Here is a 19065-nt window from a genome sequence, read left to right as displayed (position 1 = left end):
GAACTCACAGAGATCCGCCTGGCTCTGCCTCCCGAGTGCTGGGATTAAAGGCGTGCGCCACCACCGCCCGGCACTTGTGTGGTTTTTAACCCTTATGAATAACTATATGAATAATGTAGTTATGGCCATGGCTGTACACACAAGCCTTTGAGTCCTTGCATTTAAACTGTCTGGCTATATACCCAGAAGGAGAACTGCTGGACAATAGGGTGATTTTAAAGGCTCTGTTTCAATTTTCTGGGGAGCCACACACCATTTTCTACAATAGTTACACCAAGTTGCACCCTCACCAATAATGTAAACCCAAATTTCTCCACATCGTCCCAACAGTTGGTATTTCTATCTTGTTGGCTTTCCTCATTTTCTATTTTTAGGTTTTGTTTTGTTTTTGTTTACCTTGGGAGGGCTGTGGGAAGACAGGGACCCAGGTCACCCACACCTGCTGTGTAGCCAAGGATGGCCTTGAACTCTCAATCCTCTCAAATCCACTTCCTATGCCCTTGGAATTATGGGTCTGCAGCACCACTGCAAGGGGTGTGTGTGTGTGTGTCTGTGTGTGTGCCTGTGTGTATGTGTGTGTGTGTCTGTGCGCATATGTCTGTGTGAGTGTGTGTGTGTCCGTGTGTGTCTGTGTCGTGTGTGTGTGTGTGTGTGTCTGTGTGTGTGCCTGTGTGTATGTGTGTGTGTGTCTGTGTGCATATGTCTGTGTGAGTGTGTATGTGTCCGTGTGTGTCTCTGTGTGTGTCCGTGTGTGTGTCTGTGTGTGTGTGTGTCCGTGTGTGTGTGTGTGTCCATGTGTGTGTGCCTGTGTGTCTGTGTGTCTGTATGTGTGTCCGTGTGTGTGTGTGTGTGTGTGTCCGTGTGTCCGTGTGTATGTGTGTGTGTCCGTGTGTCCGTGTGTGTGTGTGTCCGTGTGTGTGTGTGTCCGTGTGTCCGTGTGTGTGTGTGTGTGTGTGTGTGTCCGTGTGTGTCCGTGTGTGTGTGTGTGTGTGTGTGTGTCCGTGTGTGTGTGTGTGTGTGTGTGTGTGTCCGTGTGTGTGTGTGTGTGTGTGTGTGAGTGTGTGTGTGTGTACACATCTGAAATGGTTCTTGCTTTGGTTTCTTTGCTTTGTTCTCTAATAATTCGAAGGTACTGACATTTCCTCTTGACCTCCTCCGACTTTCGCATCTGCTCCCTAGTCCAGACCCAAGGAACCGACTTTCTTCAACTGTCCTCACTGTGCATGACTCTGGCCTGCCCTTGTCTGTGGACTCTCTGCTCTTCCCACATAGATGTCCTCAGTACTAGACACAAGATACCAGTCAGTTGCTAAGAGAAATACCTATGCCATCTGTCACAGCCAAGACTGACTCATTGCCCACGGATCCCCGTGGGAACACGACAGAACCTTCAGAGAACTGCAAGCAAGGCCTCGGCCCTGGAAAGCAGCCCTGGCATCCCATCCCTCCCAGCAGAACACAGCTAGGTTTGTACACACTGAGCCTTGGGGTGAAACATTAGTTGGCCAGACTAAGCCCTGGAACCCTGATCTTGGCCTCTGTATGATCCATAAGGCAGGCCAGACAGAGCCTCACAGTGCCAGCTCCCTGAGGCATCAGGGCCACTGATGACAGTGAGAGAAATGCAAGTGACATGGCAGTCACTGGGCAGGAGGCCCACTGGCAAGCGCCGCTCAGGTCATGCTGTCCTTGCTCAGGCGCAAATCTCCCAGCATGGGAAGCAAGGGAAAGTCGACCTTGCTTCCCTCTTCCTCCCCTTCCCTCATCTGAATTAAGGTATTATTTCTATACAACAAAGGATGCTTCATGTACAATTCTGCCAGTTCTGACAAATTCAGTCATGAAACCGCATCAAAATGTAGTCATAAAATGGTTCCATCATGTGCCAAAATTTTCCCTGCTCCTTGGGAGACAGCCCTCCCTAAACCTGCACTCCCCGGAAACAACACATCTACTTTAGGTTGCCATGGTTTTGCTTTTGCAAGAATATCTGAATAAAGCCATACAATCCTCAGCCCCTTGAGAGGGTCTCTTTTCCGTAAGCATAGTTTGTGATTCACCTAGGCAGATTCACGCATCCACGCAATGTTCTTCCTTTTCTAAGTCTTCTAATTGCAGTAAATTACACACGTATCAAGTTGACTGTTTTCAGCTGTGTTTAGGGGGAATTATGTACATTACCTTGTTGTACAACTGTCATTGCTGAGTTTACACTCAGAAGTTGTCTCATTAAGTGATTAACTTGGCATTTAGTTCCACTCATAACCCCTTGGAAAAAACTGTAAGTTGGACCGTATGCCTTGTTGGTGAGAATGGTAAGGATGTTACTCTAGCTACATCTCTGATTACCCAGTAAGATCTAGGGATGTGCCTGCAGCCTAGGGGTGATGAACAGGGGCCCCAAGCCCCCATGGTGATGTTAGCCATGGAGAATTTATCTTACTTAGTATTCCTATGGGAAGGAAAAAACAACATAATAAACCTTCAATGTCTATCAAATTATGCATATATTTTCCCCAACCCAACAACCTCACTTCTAAGATTTTAGCCTAAAGATACATATGCACATTTATGAAATATCATAGTATCAAAAGCAAGGATAACATCAGAAGCAAGCCAGGCAGCCATCCATAGAAAGCTATATAAGTCATGGTACATCCACTTCCAAAAAAATTCATGCTATGTTCAGAAATAGAGCAATGCTACTATGGTTCCTACACAGAAAGAACTGTAAGGTGGATCCGTGAGTGAGAAGAAGAACAAAGGGCAATATATGGCACAATGATTTCTGTGTAAAGGAAGAATGCAGAGAGGGGGGACACACTTGTGTAAAGAAACGTCCCCAAAGATCATGGGAAGATACCCACAACCTAGATCCCGAGGGGTGGCCTCGGGTGAGGGGAGTGGGGGAGAAGAAATGGGCAGCCCTTCTTCCTAAGACACCCCTTAATAATGTCTTTAAAGGAAACCTTCCAACAGTGGAAACACATTGCCTCAGAAGGCATTACACAGAGAGAAAAGGAAAAGTGAACTATTCCTTGGGAAATAACCGTCAGATTTAACAAGAAGGACTTCTTTACTGTACCAAATATTTTTTCAACAGTCACAGAATCAACACTTTAACTTTAAATACTGCTGATATACAAAAGCTCTCCGGTATTTAGGAAATTGTTTCCTTTTCTGAGTCCATCACACATTTGGCAAGTAGGAGAAAGAGCCTTCTGGCCACCCAACTTAAATCTAAACACATCCCTATAAAACACAAAGCGTGTCCAGTTTTCTTTCAGAAACTGTCCATTTCCCTTCAGGGAGCGATGTTACTTGAAAAAAAAAAAAAAAGGCTGTTCCAAATATTAGTGCTTCCAATTTGTCACTAAAACAATGTTGATAGTCATGAATTATCTACTAAGATCAATATAAAATTTCTTAGGATTGGATTAAGACCTAAAGTAATTTTAAGTATATTTGGATGTAAAAATTAAGTATATTAATGTCCCATGATTAACAACCCACCCAAACTTAGCAACACAACACACACACACCACACACACACACACACACACACACACACACACCATACACACACACACCACACACACACTCATACTCACGCATTCACACACACATACACACACACCACACACTCACACACACACTCACACACACACCATACACACATTCACACACACACTCACACATTCACATACTCACATATTCACACACTCACACATTCACACACACACTCACACATGCATTCACACACATTCACACAATCACACATTCACTCATACTCACACATTCACACACTCATACATTCACTCACACACACTCACATATTCACACATACATTCACACACACACTCACACATTCACACACTCACACAACTCACACATTCACACACACCATACACACACTACACACTCACACATTCACATACACCACACACTCACACATGCACACATATTCACACACTCACACATTCACACACATACACTCACATACACACCACCTCAATTAGCTCACCCTTCCACATGACTGTGTACTCAGCAGAGTTCTTAGGAATCCGGGGACAGAATCAGCTTTTGAGTTTATTGGTTTAGGGACTCACCTAATTTTCTTCCTTGTTCTTGAGGAACTGAGGTCCCCACTTCCTCGCTGGTTGTCAGCAGTGGGCCTGGTCTGTGTGTCCAGAGGCTACCTCACTGCTTCTCATCCTTCCCTGTGTCCCGGCTTCCCTTCATCCTCAGATCTCTGCCTTCTCCTGCCAATTCCTCTGGCTCCATCCAGAGAAGTTCTCTGCACTTAAGACTTAAACCCATCTACTTCCCCTTCCCAGGGTGGTCCATGCGTCCCTCTTAGGGTTTTCCTTGTTACCTAGCTTCTCTGGAGCTATGGATTGTAGCCCGGCTATTGTTTGCTTTATATCTAGTATCCACTTATGAGTGAGTACATACTGTGTTTGTCTTTCTGGGCCTGGGTTACCTCACTCAGGATGATACTTTCTAGTTCTATCCATTTGCCTGCAAATTTCATGATGTAATTGGGGCTTTTTTTTTGCCAATAAGTAATACTCCATTGTGTATGTGTACCACATTTTCTTTATCCATTCTTCAGTTGAGGGGCATCTAGGTTGTTTTCAGGTTCTGGCTATTACAAATAATGCTGCTATGAATATAGTTGAGCAAGTGTCCTTGTGGTATGATTGAGCATTCCTTGGGTATACGCCCAAGAGTTTAGCTGGGTCTTGAGGAAGATTGATTCCCAATTTTCTGAGAAACCACCATACTGATTTCCTAAGTGGCTATACAAGTTTGCACTCCCACCAACAGTGGAGGAGTGTTCCCCTTGCTCCACATCCTCTCCAGCATAAGCTGTCTTCAGTGATTTTTTTTTTTTTTTTGGTTTTCGAGACAGGGTTTCTCTGTGTAGCTTTGCGCCTTTCCTGGAACTCACTTGGTAGTCCAGGCTGGCCTCGAACTCACAGAGATCCGCCTGGCTCTGCCTCCCGAGTGCTGGGATTAAAGGCATGCGCCACCACCGCCCGGCTGTCTTCAGTGATTTTGATCTTAGCCATTCCAACAGGTGTAAGATCATGTCTCCAAGATGTTTTTTGGAACCTATCGCCTCTGATGGGATGCCTCGCTCAGCCTTGATGTAGTGGGGAGCTTGGTCCTGCCTCAACTTGATATGCCAGGCTTTTTTGACTCCCACGGGAGATCTTATCCTTTTGAGAAGTAGAGGGGGGGTGTGGAAAGGAGGTGGGGGGAGGGAACAGGATGAGAAGAGGGAGGGGAAATTGTGGTTGGTATGTAAAATAAATTTTAAAAATTAAAAAAAAAAAGATGATAAGTACACTCTTGTAAGGTCTATGACTTAAACTACATCTGTCAAATCCCTTTTGTCCTAAAACACAACATATTCCAGGTACCTCTATGAGGGGCCCATCCACCTCTCACAATGAGTTTTTAAAATACAAATGAATTGGGGGCTGGAGAGACAGCTCAGCAGTTAAAAGCATTTGTTGCTCTTACAGAGAACCCAGGTTTAGTTCCCAGAGCCCACATGGTAGCTCACAACCATCCATGAGGCCAATTCCAGAGAATCAGATGCCCTCTTCTGACCTCAACAGGCACCAGGCCCTTACATGGCGTACACATACAATGCAGGCAAAACAGCCCTGCATATAAAATAAAATCAATATTTTTAAAAAATAAATACAAAAGAATTGAAAACCTCACAATTTCATGAATAAGACAACCTGGGGCACAGTCTACCATCAGTCAGTTGTCTAGGTGGGTGTAAACACGCGTGCTCACCTCTATATACAACTGAATGGCTGCATCAGGGCCTGGGATTCAGCTGGTAACTGAACAGCTGCATCAGGGTCTGGGAGTCAGCTGCTAACTGCACAGGTGACATCAGGGTCTGGGAGTCAGCTGCTAACTGCACAGGTGACATCAGGGTCTGGGAGTCAGCTGCTAACTGCACAGGTGACATCAGGGTCTGGGAGTCAGCTGCTAACTGCACAGGTGACCCTAGGATGGCAGGTGTTCCAGAGAAGGGACTGGACTGAGATCCAAACAAGCGAACCGCTCCAAACAGTAGTCAGGAGACGGAGACAGCTCTCAAGAGTTAAGTCCCGGCCTCAAGCCACCACAATGGGGATTTAGTATTTTTAAATGGAATCAAAATCCAAGCTCTAAGTCTGAAGCGAAATAAATGAAGGTAATCACTGTGTGAGGGGCCCCGGGCAGTTCAGGTGGGCGGCCGCAGGGTTATCTCAGGGAGCTGAGAATTTTCTCAACCTCTACACTTTCAGCCTTCCGCAATCATCTCAGCTTTCCACTTTCACTTCCATTTTGCATGAGAACAAAACCAGACTGGCCGGGACGGACCCAAAGACAGTCTCAGAGGGATGAGTTGAGAGTGGAGTCGTGTTTTGATTTAAACTCTTAATTTCACATTTCTAACTCTTGTCCTGAAAGGCATTTTCTCCATCTACACCCTAAAAGCCACGGTGGCCGGTACCTCAACCATCTCAACACCCAGCAGGCCGAGGCAAGCGGATCGCAAGTTCAAGGCCAACCCGAGGTACATAATGAGACCCTGTCTCCAAAAACAGGGGGAAAAAAAAGGATTCTTTTTAGCTAACAATAACAAACAAACAAAAAACGATACAACTTAAAAAAATCTTGAATATTCCTTCTTTTTCCAATTTTTTTCTTTAAAATGAAATAAAAAGGGGTTGGGGATTTAGCTCAGTGGTAGAGTGCTTGCCTAGCAAGTGCAAGGCTCTGGGTTCGGTCCTCAGCTCTGAAAAAATAAATAAATAAAAAGATGTGGTAACAATGCTTAGTACAAAAAGATAAAAGCACTTAATTTTCAATGATAACCCTTATTTACAGAAATGAGTGTTAATTCAAAATAGGGAAAATTCTAATCATGTTCCTATTGAATTTATGAGCGTAGATAGAGTTTGATGGCACCCTGACCATGGGAACTGCTCGTCTCAAAGCATGCTACCCACAGAGGATTTGGTTGAAGTCTTCAGCCATGACAGATCACTATCACTTGCCTTAAACAAGTCTCCCTGCACTGAAGTTTCTTTCACTCTTCAGTTCCTTCATAAAAACCGCTTGAAGTCTAGAAGAGATCCTAAAATCTTCCACCGGTGCTTCTAGCAAAAATGTCAGGGCCCAGGGCCCATGGTCTATAAATGTATTTGGCAAGAAGAAGGAGGGACTTGTCACCCTAACCAAGAGGCTGCTTCCTATGGCCCAAAGGCAAGCCGGTCATCTGGGGGAAGGTAGAGCCACAGCCAGGAGGTACGCTGGCTGTCCTCCAGTGACCTTGGCCGTCAGAGCCTATGGGGCATGGACAGCATTCCTGGAAAAGACGTGAGCAGACCAGACAGGTCCACGTGTCAGTCACAACAGGGGAAAGTAACAAGGCCAGGGAGTGTGGGTGGTGCCTGTCGGGGCCACTGGGGCCCAGAGGCACGTTGGAGTCTTACAAGGAAAGGGTGCCATCCTGAGGACTTACAGGCTGTGGGAAGTGCCTGCCCGGAACACATCTGAATCTGTATCTTAAAGTATGCCATCAACTACCCTATCACAGCCATTTCCAATAAATGAGAAATCACAAGCTTCATGAAGCTCTGCTATGGCAAAAGGGAGCTTGTCATCAGGTAAGAATGCTGTAGAGCATTTTCACAAGTCCTGGGAGGCAGCTAAGGGTAGCGGCAACAGCCTGTGTCGTTCAGGGGAGTCTCCCAGATACCCCTGACCAGCAACTGCCAGCAGGCTTCCCATGCCTGGCACTGGAGTTTTTGTTAGACTCTGACTCCTGCGGGGGAGCATTAACATCCTGTGAGGTATGACTCCATCTCAACACACACACACACACACACACACACACACACACACACACACATACACACACACACATACACACACACACACACACACACACACTTATTTTGGGGTAAGCATAAAATAATGAGTTTCCCTATGCTTTTCAAACACCCTTAGTGTTATTTCTCTCTCCTTCCTCCTCTCCCGTGGCATTGCCCTGCCCCTCCAGTTAAAGTCTCTGCCCCATCTTCCCACTCCGCCTTCACAGCATCTGCATCCTACTACCCGCCTCTAGAGCTCCTTCTTGCCCCTCCTCCCATAGGCCCTTTCTGCTCTCCTGGCCTCCACAGTTGCTTTGGGTTGTATACTCAAATCTAAAGCTTCAGAATCGGGAGAGAACATGTAGTGTTTGCCTTCCTGGGCCTGGGTCATGTCCATAAAACACTAAATGCACTCAGTAGGGTTTTTAGATATATGTATCATATATAGTTTATATGCAATATACATACATCATACATCAATAACAATAACAAAGAATTGGTTATAAATTTGAGAGGGAGTCGGGTGTGTAGGAGGAACTGGAAAGGGAGAGGGAGCGTGCAGATGACAGAAATCCAGTTCCTATGCATGAAATTCTCAAAAGAGTAAAAATGGAAAGACAGAGGGCCAGCAATGCAATCTCTGTATTTTAAGGAAGAAACAAATATGTAAACGCTGCTCCTCCCCGTTCTGTCCCTGCAAATGACAGTTAAACTTTCTTTTCCTTTGCTTACGCCAGGACCTAAGTTCCCACCCTTGAGCTCATCCCTTCCTGTATTCACTTCTTCTCACTAACGAGAACTGTGTCTGCAAAATGAGGCGCAGGGCTCAGTCTGGATTGTTTTGTAGAACAGTAAGAAGCCTTCTGATGTACAGAGTTCTTTAAGCCATAGGGAGAGTTTTCATCAATGGGTGGCTGAGACATCCCGCCTTTCTCATTCGACGTTCTATGTTCCTAAAACACCCTGGAGAATGCCGAGTGGAGTAAGAGGATTACAGAAATATCACAAGTGGCAACAGGAGTACAACAGGGAAAGCATGCATGCAGTTCTTTCATCTCAGAAGTTCTACTTCAACAGCGACGTTATGGCACTTTGTGTAAAGTCACGTCTCCATTTCCGTAACACTAAAGCACCTTTGGCAGGGCCCTGGAGCAGCCTGGGAAAGACGCATCAAGGGGTTACAACTGGGAAAGGGGTGTTGCTGAAAAGAGGGAGCTTTGTTCATTGGTATGTATTTTAGATTTATTAATTTTTATTTTATGTGTACGATCGTTCACCTGTATGTGTGTATATGCACCACAATGTGCAGTGCCTTCAGAGGCCAGAAGAGGGCATCAGATTCTCTAGAATTGATGTTACAAGTGGTTGCGAGCTGCCATGAGAGTGCTGGGCACTAAACCCAGGTCTTCTGCAAGAGCAGCCAGTGCTTTTAACTGAGACAAATTAAACAGGAAAAAAATTAATGGCTTTTGATGTGTGAATGGGTTTTGAATTTTGCATTTAATAAGAACTAAGTACCTTGCAAATAAATTCTCTACCAACCAAAACACTAAATTAGTTCACAACTGTTTTTTAAAAGAACCTTTATAAAGTAACCAATATGCTCATTTTGTAAAATCTCAAATTAAAAACCTTTTGTCCTTTCTCAGGATGTCTCCCTCTCCACACTCCAGTAAGGGGGAAACTTTTAAAATTTATTTAGTTTTGATTACAGACTTTCATCCCCCTGAGAACAGAACAAAATCACAATGATGACAACGAAGACGTACATGTGATGCTACCGGCAGTCGATAAACATCTGTGTAAACATCATTTATAACAAGTAATTGCTTAGTAAGAGCCAAGGAAATAGGGCCACAGAGGTGGCCTGGGAATTAAAAGCACTCGCTGCTCCTGCAGAACACTGGGTTTGGGTTCTGAGCCCCCTCGTGTGTAGCAGGTAGCCATTCCAGCTTTGATCTGGAAGTTCCAACCCCCACTGAGGCTTTGGTAACTGTCATGCCTACAAGGCTGGGCTGAGAGAGGACCCTGAAGACCCGGATGTGCTGGCTCTCTTGGTTCCTGGATCCTGTACGCTGGAGGTAGACTGAGCAGAGTTCTCCAGAGAACACCGCCGGACTGCGCTACATCTTTCCCAGACTCTGTTACCTATCCCTTCACTTGTGAGTTACCCCACAAAATAAACCTCCCTTTTAACTATGTGGAGTGGCCTTAATAATTTCACCAGTCCTCGTGGCAGCCCCCAGGGGGCTGCAACCCTCTCATCCGGCCTCTGTGAGTATTTCATGCACATGGTACACATACATACAAGCAGGTAAAACATCCTTGCCCATAAAAGAAAAATAAATATTTTTTAAAGCAGGTAACTAAACAGTTACCACACAAGTTGAAATCAAAAGGCTTAGGGGTAAGTTGTGAGAAACTAGGAAAACAGTTTTACAGGTTTTAAAATCTGTAGAAACAGGGGGGGGGGGTAGATTCCAAGTACACTTCCCTCAAATCCACCGAGTCACCTGCAAGACTACTACGAATGTTGAACAGTGGCCATTACGACTTTCATTTCCCTCTCCTAGAGGGTTGGCGGCCAGAGGCCGACTGCCTGGCATCGCATCGGACCTCTCCACTGCCCTCAAGTCCACCTCCTTATTCCTCACTCCTTGTCTCTGGACCTGGCCCCACCGCCCCCCAACCTAGAGCTGAGCGCTCTCTCCAGCTTGGTTGGGCTCCTGTACATGTAACGTACTCACTCACAACGAGTGAGTTGCTCTAACTTCCCACTGTTATTCAAATCCACTTTGTCAATCCCCATTGTATTTCCACTCCTGATGTATCACAATAGCTGGGTCCCCTGGTACCCCTTCACCCTTACTCTCCCACCCCCCTACACACCTAACACACCATCATCTACTGGACTACACTTCTGTCTGGATCCACCTTGAACGTGAAATTCTTCAAGAGCCATGGCTACAAATTCAGTATAGGCCAGACCCACTATTCGTTGTACACACTTTCGACGTGTCCCACTCAGACCAATTTAGTAATGCCAAAGTCACCTGTGTCCCCTGCCTTTGCTCACGATATGCCTTCCTCCAAGCATAATGTCACATCTTGACTCATCTAAGTCAGGACAGATGTCTCCCTGCCTCCCCGAGGAAGTTGTGCCTGACCTTCAGAACGGACAAGGAGCTTCCACAGCTGCCTGTGTCTGCCTCCGTCTGCCTTGCATGCATCTGTAAAGACGCTCTCTCCTCCTCACACTCCAAGAGAGAGGGGGTCCTGTGCTGCTCATTCAACAGCAGGGCACCTCCACATCCTTTGACATAAACTGTTACGGAAAGGAAAAAAGAAGCCAAAATTTTGAAAATCTGAGGAAAGCCATGATACTGCTGTGCCTCAGCCTTCTCACGCAGGAACTGGGATCGATAACACCTTGCCTGTGGTAAAGACTGTTGAGATCATGTGTACCAAACACTTGGAATAGCCGCTGGTATATGGGAGGCACTCAACCAGTATTATCATATCAAGAAAGAAATAAGAAGCCAGGGTGGTAGCTCGGTGGTTCAGAGCGCTTGCTGATCTTACGAAGGACCTGAGTTCAGTTCCCAGCACACCACATTAGATGGCTCACAATGACCTGTAGAGACTAAGGGTGAAGGGCTGGAGAGTGTGGCGGTGATCCTGGAGCCGGGTCCAGAAACTCCCAATGAGAAGGCAGATGGGAAGTCAGACTAACAGGACTGGAGTGGGGGAGGGCGGGAGTCTCGCTACTTATGATGGGGGCCTGGGGGATTGAGGAGGGGGACAAGACGGGTCTGGATTCACTTTTAGAACAAAGACAACTTAAAATGAAAGTGTGATGCCTCGATGGCCCTGACCACCAGAGATGGGAAAGACCGTGTGACTCAGACTCCAGCTCACTCTGGCTCACATACTCAGACAACCTGAGAACCCAATTAAGACGTCCTCTGGGTAAAGCACAGGAGTACTAATTGTTCTAGAATTTCCCCAGCACCGCAATTCCCCGGGCTTGATCAAATGCCCATGTGGAACTTCCTTTTCTCTTCTTATGCCTGAATGGTTCTCTCTCAGCCCTCACATTTCCCCCAAGGGAGGCCAAGGCCCCAGATGCACGGACCCCCCCCCCACCTCCATCTTAGGATTTCTCATGAGCTATGCATATTTTCTTTACACACACAGCTTGGTCATCTATTATCCATTCTACTGACTCTCTGAGCTATTAACGCACCGAGGCTTCCCTCTCCATCATGAATTAGCTATGTGGCACTTGGGTGAGCTGTAAAACTGTCAGGATGTGACATGTACGAGAGTCTTGTGCAGCAGAAAGTTCGCCTCACTAGGAGACCTAAGAAATTAATGTAAAAATGGCCCCAAAGTAACTGCCTTTGTCCAACTTTACGATGTTCCATTCCGGAGGGATATGGGGCCGTATGTTTTATCACTTGTTTGTCTGGGCCCTGGACAAATGTTTGTTAGAATATACTATGGATTAAGAAGGAAAGAGACAGATGAACAAAATTCAGAACGCCACCACCCCTTCAATGCCCCGTCATGCATCTAGGAAGAAATAAAAAAGTGACAAACCGGGTCACTGGGAACCAAATCAGACTTCATGGCTGTTTTCAATGCTTTAACCAGTACACAGTTTTATTCCCTTAACACAGAAATGGCCAAATTCACAGAAGATGTGTTTGTCCCAAACCACTTTTAAAAATGTCGCTTGGTATTCTGGAAAGTAAAATCGAGAGATTTTCTAAAACCAGGCTAATTATCAATGATATTCTTACGATCTCTTAGAAAATGCATGGACTTTTCCATCAACCCTGAAATTATATTTCTGCAAGACATGGACGCCATAGACCTGAGATGCAATTATCGCCCTCACCTTCCCATTCATGAGCCCCACCCACCCTCTCTGAACCCATCTGGACCACCATGTCCCTGACCACTGGCTGGCTCTGCTAACTCTCTTCATCCACACACATCAAAGGCGGCAAATTAGAGGAAGTCAAAGGAGGCATCGTGGCGTGAAAACACCTGGGCAGAGGTCACTCTCAGAAGCTACAAAACCATCCTCCTGTGTGGTGACTGTGTGGACGTGGCCCACCTGCCCAGTCCTCACACTCACCCCAAACCCAGGGCTGTGAGGACATCCGCAGGCGGTCCTCTGTCCCAGGTACAATCCATCCCATAGTGGCCAGGAGAGCAAATCATTCATTCCAGGACCTCCCTAGGGCTCACGTCCTTCACAGCAGATACCACAATAGTAGACAGTCCTCACCTTCTTCCCCACGCTTCTGCTTTCTGACTGGTTATTTGTCCTGTGCACACCCAGCACTGCTGAGGTGAAAACTGGAAGCCGTCTCCACACTCACTCCCAACACTTAGACCTGACTCGTTCTCAGCCTCCAGGGGGTAGTCAGGAAAAGCAAATGAAAATTGAAACCTGTCACAGAAACCCAGCACCAGCGTGCGGTGAAACACAACAGCAACCTTGCGAATTAGACACTGTCATTTGTGAGATGGATCTGGCAACTAGCAATAAGGCTGAAGTCCCGTAAACCACAGGGGATCTTCCCTACAGACTCCAGGGTGGAATGTTTGGACCTTTCCCTTGCCGGCCAGCAAGAATTACATTTTACATTAACACGTTATCACCTGTGTTCTAGTTGGCTTTCTGTTGTCATAATAAACACCATGACCAAAAGCAGCCTGGGCAGGGAAGGGTTCCTTTCAGCTTGCAGGTTACAGTTCATCCTTAAGGGAAGCCAAGACAGGAACTCAAGGGATGAGCTTGAAGAGCAGCAACGGTGGAGGAACACTGATTACTGGCTTGCTTCCTCTGCCTGGTTCAGATACCGTTCTTAAACAGCTCAGGCCCACCTGCCTAGGGACAGTACCACCCACAGTGGGCTGGCTCCTGCTACACCAATTAGCAATCAAGGAGATGCCCCTACAGCCCTGCTCACAAGTCAGCCTGACTGACACAATTCGTCTGTTGAGATTCCCTCTTCCTGGGTGTGTCTAGGTTTGGGTCAAGTTGACAAATTCCAAACATCACAACCTGAATAATCATACATTTAGTGGAAAGAGACAGTTAACAAAATGCTCTCACAACCAGCAATCGATTTCATTATCATTTACAACACACAGTTTATAACCTTATTTTTTATATTGGTTGAAACCTATTAAATTGATTTCAAGCCCCATTAATGCATGATAATTTAAATAATGGCCTGGGGATACCTCTTGTGTGGCATGAAGTTATCCATTAGAAATGTTGTTACATTCCTTTAGCTAAAAGTGAAAAGTTAAAAATAATCTCAATGTCTATCAGTTATCAACAAGAAAAATAAAGTTTCATATTCATATCAAGTTCATATCATTTGAAAAATAAGCTAAATACATTCATTTTATTGCCAAAAATAGTCTTACAACATAGTTACAAAATAAAAACAAAGTTACTGTATTTCCTTAATGATATAATATATATGATTCATTATATATATATATATATATGTAAACACATACATGTATGATTTGAAACAATCAAGGAAACACCTCTATTTGAAAAAATTATGATTTTTCTTGGGGATAAGAAATGGAAGTGATTAAGATAGAGGCTTGTGGCTATAGCCTATATTTATTTCTTCTTTAAAGATTTATTTATGTGTATGAATGTCTACCTGCATGTGTGTATGTGTATCACATGTGTTCAGTACCCAAGGAGGTCAGAAGAGGGCAGCAGATCCCTTAGAGCTGAAGTTGCAGATGGGTGTGAGCCAGCATGTGGGTGCTGGGAATTGAACCCGGGTCCACAGCAAGAGCAGCCAGTGTTCTAACCACTGAGCCATCTCTCCAGCCCCTATTTTTTTCCTTATAAATCTTAAGCAAATTCAAGCAAATCCACAATCCTCTTAAATATAGATATGCATACAAGAAAAACTGTTTTCAATATCATTTTAAAAGTCATGAAATATTTTAAAGAATTATCTTTTTGAAGTATGTTTTCTCCTATCACTCGGAGGACTGAAGGTCCCTGCAGCTCTCAGAATTCAGAGCATTCGCAAGGAATCTTCCCCCCTTTCATTGAAAACAGATTTTTTTTTCTCACATCATATATCCTGAGTCTTCCCTACCTCTGCTCCTCCCAGCTGCTCCCACCTCCCCTCCCATCTGGATCCACCCCCTTTCTGTATCTCATTAACAAACAGGCTTCTATGGGATAATAATAAAATATAACGTAATATAATACATAAGATAAAACAAAAACTAACACGTCAGAATCGGACAAAACAAACAGAAGGAAAAAAGCCCAAGAGAAGCCGAGACCCACTCAGAATCCCATAAAAACACTAAACTGGAAGCCATAACACATACACAAAAGACCTGTAGGGTAAAAAGAGAAAATATCTTTCTTAAATTATGTAATTTATATGCAATATATATTACAATGTGTGTGTGCGTGTGTGTGTGTGTGTGTGTGTGTGTGTGTGTGTGTGTGTGTATGTGTGTGGGGGGGCATATATATAAAACATTTAAGAAAGAAAAAGAAGGGAAAGCCCTGACATGCTATTTTGAGACAAGGAACCTCCAAGGATGCTGCTGAGTTTCTTTTCTGCACACTGCTGGCCGTCCACTAACGGGCACAAAGCCTATATAAGGAGTCTTTTAAGTTAACATTTAGATTTTATGGCAACTTGACCATAGGTGTGAGTAACCGCAGTTGTTGTGGTTTTAGAACTATTCGCCACGGGGAACTTTAGGACTGAGAACACTGAAACAGCTAAGCCCCAAACACACACCACTTATTCTGAACCAACTGCTGCTGGTGCTGAACAGGCGCGATTTTAGCTGACTCCTCACATGGCCACCTGCTAAAATAATGTAGAAAGACTCCTCAGAAACCAATTACTTGGTAGATTAATAATGCCGGCTCTTTCCTGTGACTAAGTGTCCTAGAAGAATAGGAAGGTCACTTATCAGAGCAGCTTTTCAGTACTGCACCCGCAACTGCTATGGTCCCGGATGCTGGCACTGTAACCCAATCTGAGTTTGGATCTGGCCATCACCCTCACCCTCCAGGGGCAGCTTTGTGCAAACCTAAGATGCTAAGCAGTATTCAAACTTGGTTTGACCTCAGCAAATATTTCTTTCTCCTTAGTAATCACTCTGTGGGTGTAGTTTTAACACTGCCAGCCTCCATCCCATAGGTACCTTAAGAACTTCGCAGGCACTCAGCAACATTAAAACCATAAATCATGTCAGCTGTCTCTCTTGCCTATTAATACACAATCTGTCTTACCACGACTTGTTTATCTAGCATCACTGTCTGTATGAAACACACATTTCATCATCTACCTCATCAACAAGGAGGCTTCAGGCTCATTGAAAGAATACGCCAAATGGGATTCGCACAATACAGTCTGTGTCGTTTTTTAGTTACATGAGGCTCTTTGCCACTGGACAAATGGTTTCGATGCTTGGAGATGCTTTCTCTTGTGCTTTTAAAATTAAATTAAATGTATTGATTGCTTGTGTGTGTGCATTCGTGTGTACATTTGCACAGGGGCGTGCAAGCCACGGTACACGTGTGGCCATCAGAGGACAACTTTCAGGAGCTGGTTCCTTCCTTCTGCCCTGGGTTCCAGGGATCAAGTTCAAGTCATGGCTGAGCTAGCTCACTGGCTCAAAACTGCATTTCTTCATCTGTGTTTCCTCGCACACTTATGTAAGAACCAAAGGGTATGTGTGTGTCTGTGTGCGCGTGTTCGTGTGTATAATAAAAAGTACTGTGAAAGCCGGGCGGTGGTGGCGCACGCCTTTAATCCCAGCACTCGGGAGGCAGAGGCAGGTGGATCTCTGTGAGTTCGAGGCCAGCCTGGACTACCAAGTGAGTTCCAGGAAAGGCGCAAAGCTACACAGAGAAACCCTGTCTCAAAAAAAAAAAAAAAAAAGGACTGTGAAAACAGGCTGCCATGGTTATTAGCAGTAACAGCAATAAATGTGACGCCTGTTTCCGTATTTGCACATTATAGCCCATTCAATTTTTTCTGCGGCTCTTATTGCTAAAACCCTAATGGCTTTAATATTTGTCTCAACTAATTAATTTCAGTTCTCTAATATAATTTCTTTTTCAGCTTAAGAGAATGGGCTTACTCTTCAAAATAAAAACCTGAAGGTTCCTCTGGCTGTATCCCAGGTGCCCTGACACACGGTCAATAGATCACAGAGTTCCCGATCAAAATCTTGAATTCGTATTCTTGATTAAAAAGCCATTTTGGGTGTGCCTCAGTAGCCCAAACTGTATGGAAGGCTTTAATTCACCAACATGAAGGAAGAAATGGGACTGATAATTAGGCTGATAGGGTGCGTTCACGTTTTACAACACACTTCAAATGCAGGTGTCCTGAAGATGTTTTCAAATGGTGGATGTGATGAAAGTGTCCCATCGCATTTTGAAAAATCCCAACTCTAACAACCACCTCTACTTCCTGGTACTATGTCTCAGTCCGTGCCCCCAAGTCAAGGTGTATATGACACTGACCTGTGAGCAATGCCTGGCTCACACCCAGGAGATTCAGGACTGAATCTGCTCTTACCTCCCTTTGCATCATGTGTCCTTCAACATCATAACAGGCGTGACAAACGCCATGTGGCCACCTGTCACCTGCCCTTAGCACAGGCAGAAAGGGCTTTTAACTCGAAGGCCATGCAGGCCCCAGAAAGCACACTCTTGTAGTGCTAACTCTACCTCACTATAACAAAATACCTGAACAACCAAATGAAAGAGAAGAAAGGGTTGGGGGCTCCGTTTGGGATGTCTCACTCACGGTTGTCTGTCTCCACTGCTTTCGGGCCTAGTGACGTAGCGCGTCACAGGAGATGTGCACACGTGGCACAGGAAGCCAGACGCTCGGTTCATGGCACCAGCAAAGCCAGGACAGAGAGGCAGGTGGGGCCGAGGTCCCCAAAGACCCTGTGAAGGCACACCGCCAGTGACCTTGTTTCTTCCCGTCAGACCTCACCTTCTAAAGGTCCCACCACGCTCAGATAGCACTGTGGGGGTGGAGGGGAGGTAGAAGTCTTCAACTCATGCTCTTTGAGGAACATTTATCTAAACCACAGTGATGAAATAAAAGGCTCTGTGGAGGCTCAAACTTTCTATTCCCTTCCTCCTCATGTTCTAATTCATGGCTCCAGAGCACAGAGGGAAAGGTTTTTCTATGAGGGGTCACATGATGAGCATGCCAGGCTTCACAGGCCACATGGTCTCCATCATGACAAACTGGTTGTGTGTCATCGTCGTCATGACAACACAAACAGAACAAAACGACCAGAGTGAGCATGCCCACTCTGTCCCAAGCAAAGGCCGGTAGTAAGGAAAACCTGGCACGTGGACCATGGGCTGCTGACCCTGCTCGAGAAGCATGCACAGACTAGCCCGGTACTCAGCAGCCTCATGGTGCCTGAGGAACGTTCTGCTACCTTAAATGATGCACATTACTCACTCTTTTGGATACATAAATATCTAGACCCAGCATACACCAAGCTTAATACTGATTTCTCCATTGCCAAGTAGATAATGAATATTAGAATAATTTTTAAAATTTAATCAAAACATTTAACGAGCACCAGTGAGGTGATGTGGTAGATAACGGCACTTGCCACACAAACTTGACAACTTGAATTCTGTCTCTGAAACACGTGTAAAGGTTTTAAGGTAGAACGGAGTCCACAAAATTATCCTCTGACCTGCCCATGCATGCTGTGGCATGTGTGTACTGTATACACACACACACACACAGCCTCACTCTGCACCAGACCCCAGAAGGACAGTGAGGACTTGCTGACTTCACAGCCAGTTTCTGGCTTCGGGAGGGTGCGTCTGGTTCCGGCAGTATCCCCTTCGAGGCTCTGACCATGAGGTGCAGGCTGAGGCAGCTGAGACGCCCTAGAGAACTTCAAGATCACCTACAGTGACGCCATGAAGGCCCCCATTCCTCACTTGCCCGCCCATCCCTAACTGTAAGTCCCCCAGGGAGGCATTCTCAGAACCACGTGCGTACTTGGGGTCACCAGAGTCTGAACACAGACAGGTGCTAGCCCAGTGGAAGTGAAGCGGGCTTTTGAAAACAATAATGACTATTTT

At 45.4% G+C, this 19065-nt stretch overlaps 1 protein-coding gene across 5 annotated transcripts in view; it reads right to left on the bottom strand.

The window, feature by feature from the left end:
- Positions 1-19065, bottom strand: part of Mtus2 (microtubule associated scaffold protein 2) — a 370144-nt gene that overhangs the window by 274693 nt on the left and 76386 nt on the right. The gene's annotated exons all lie outside the window — the stretch shown is intronic.

The sequence above is a fragment of the Peromyscus californicus genome, unplaced genomic scaffold, assembly GCF_007827085.1.
Source record: "Peromyscus californicus insignis strain IS unplaced genomic scaffold, ASM782708v3 Scaffold_2__1_contigs__length_46816999, whole genome shotgun sequence".
Lineage (NCBI taxonomy): Eukaryota > Metazoa > Chordata > Mammalia > Rodentia > Cricetidae > Peromyscus > Peromyscus californicus.
This window is presented reverse-complemented; position numbering and strand designations above follow the sequence as displayed.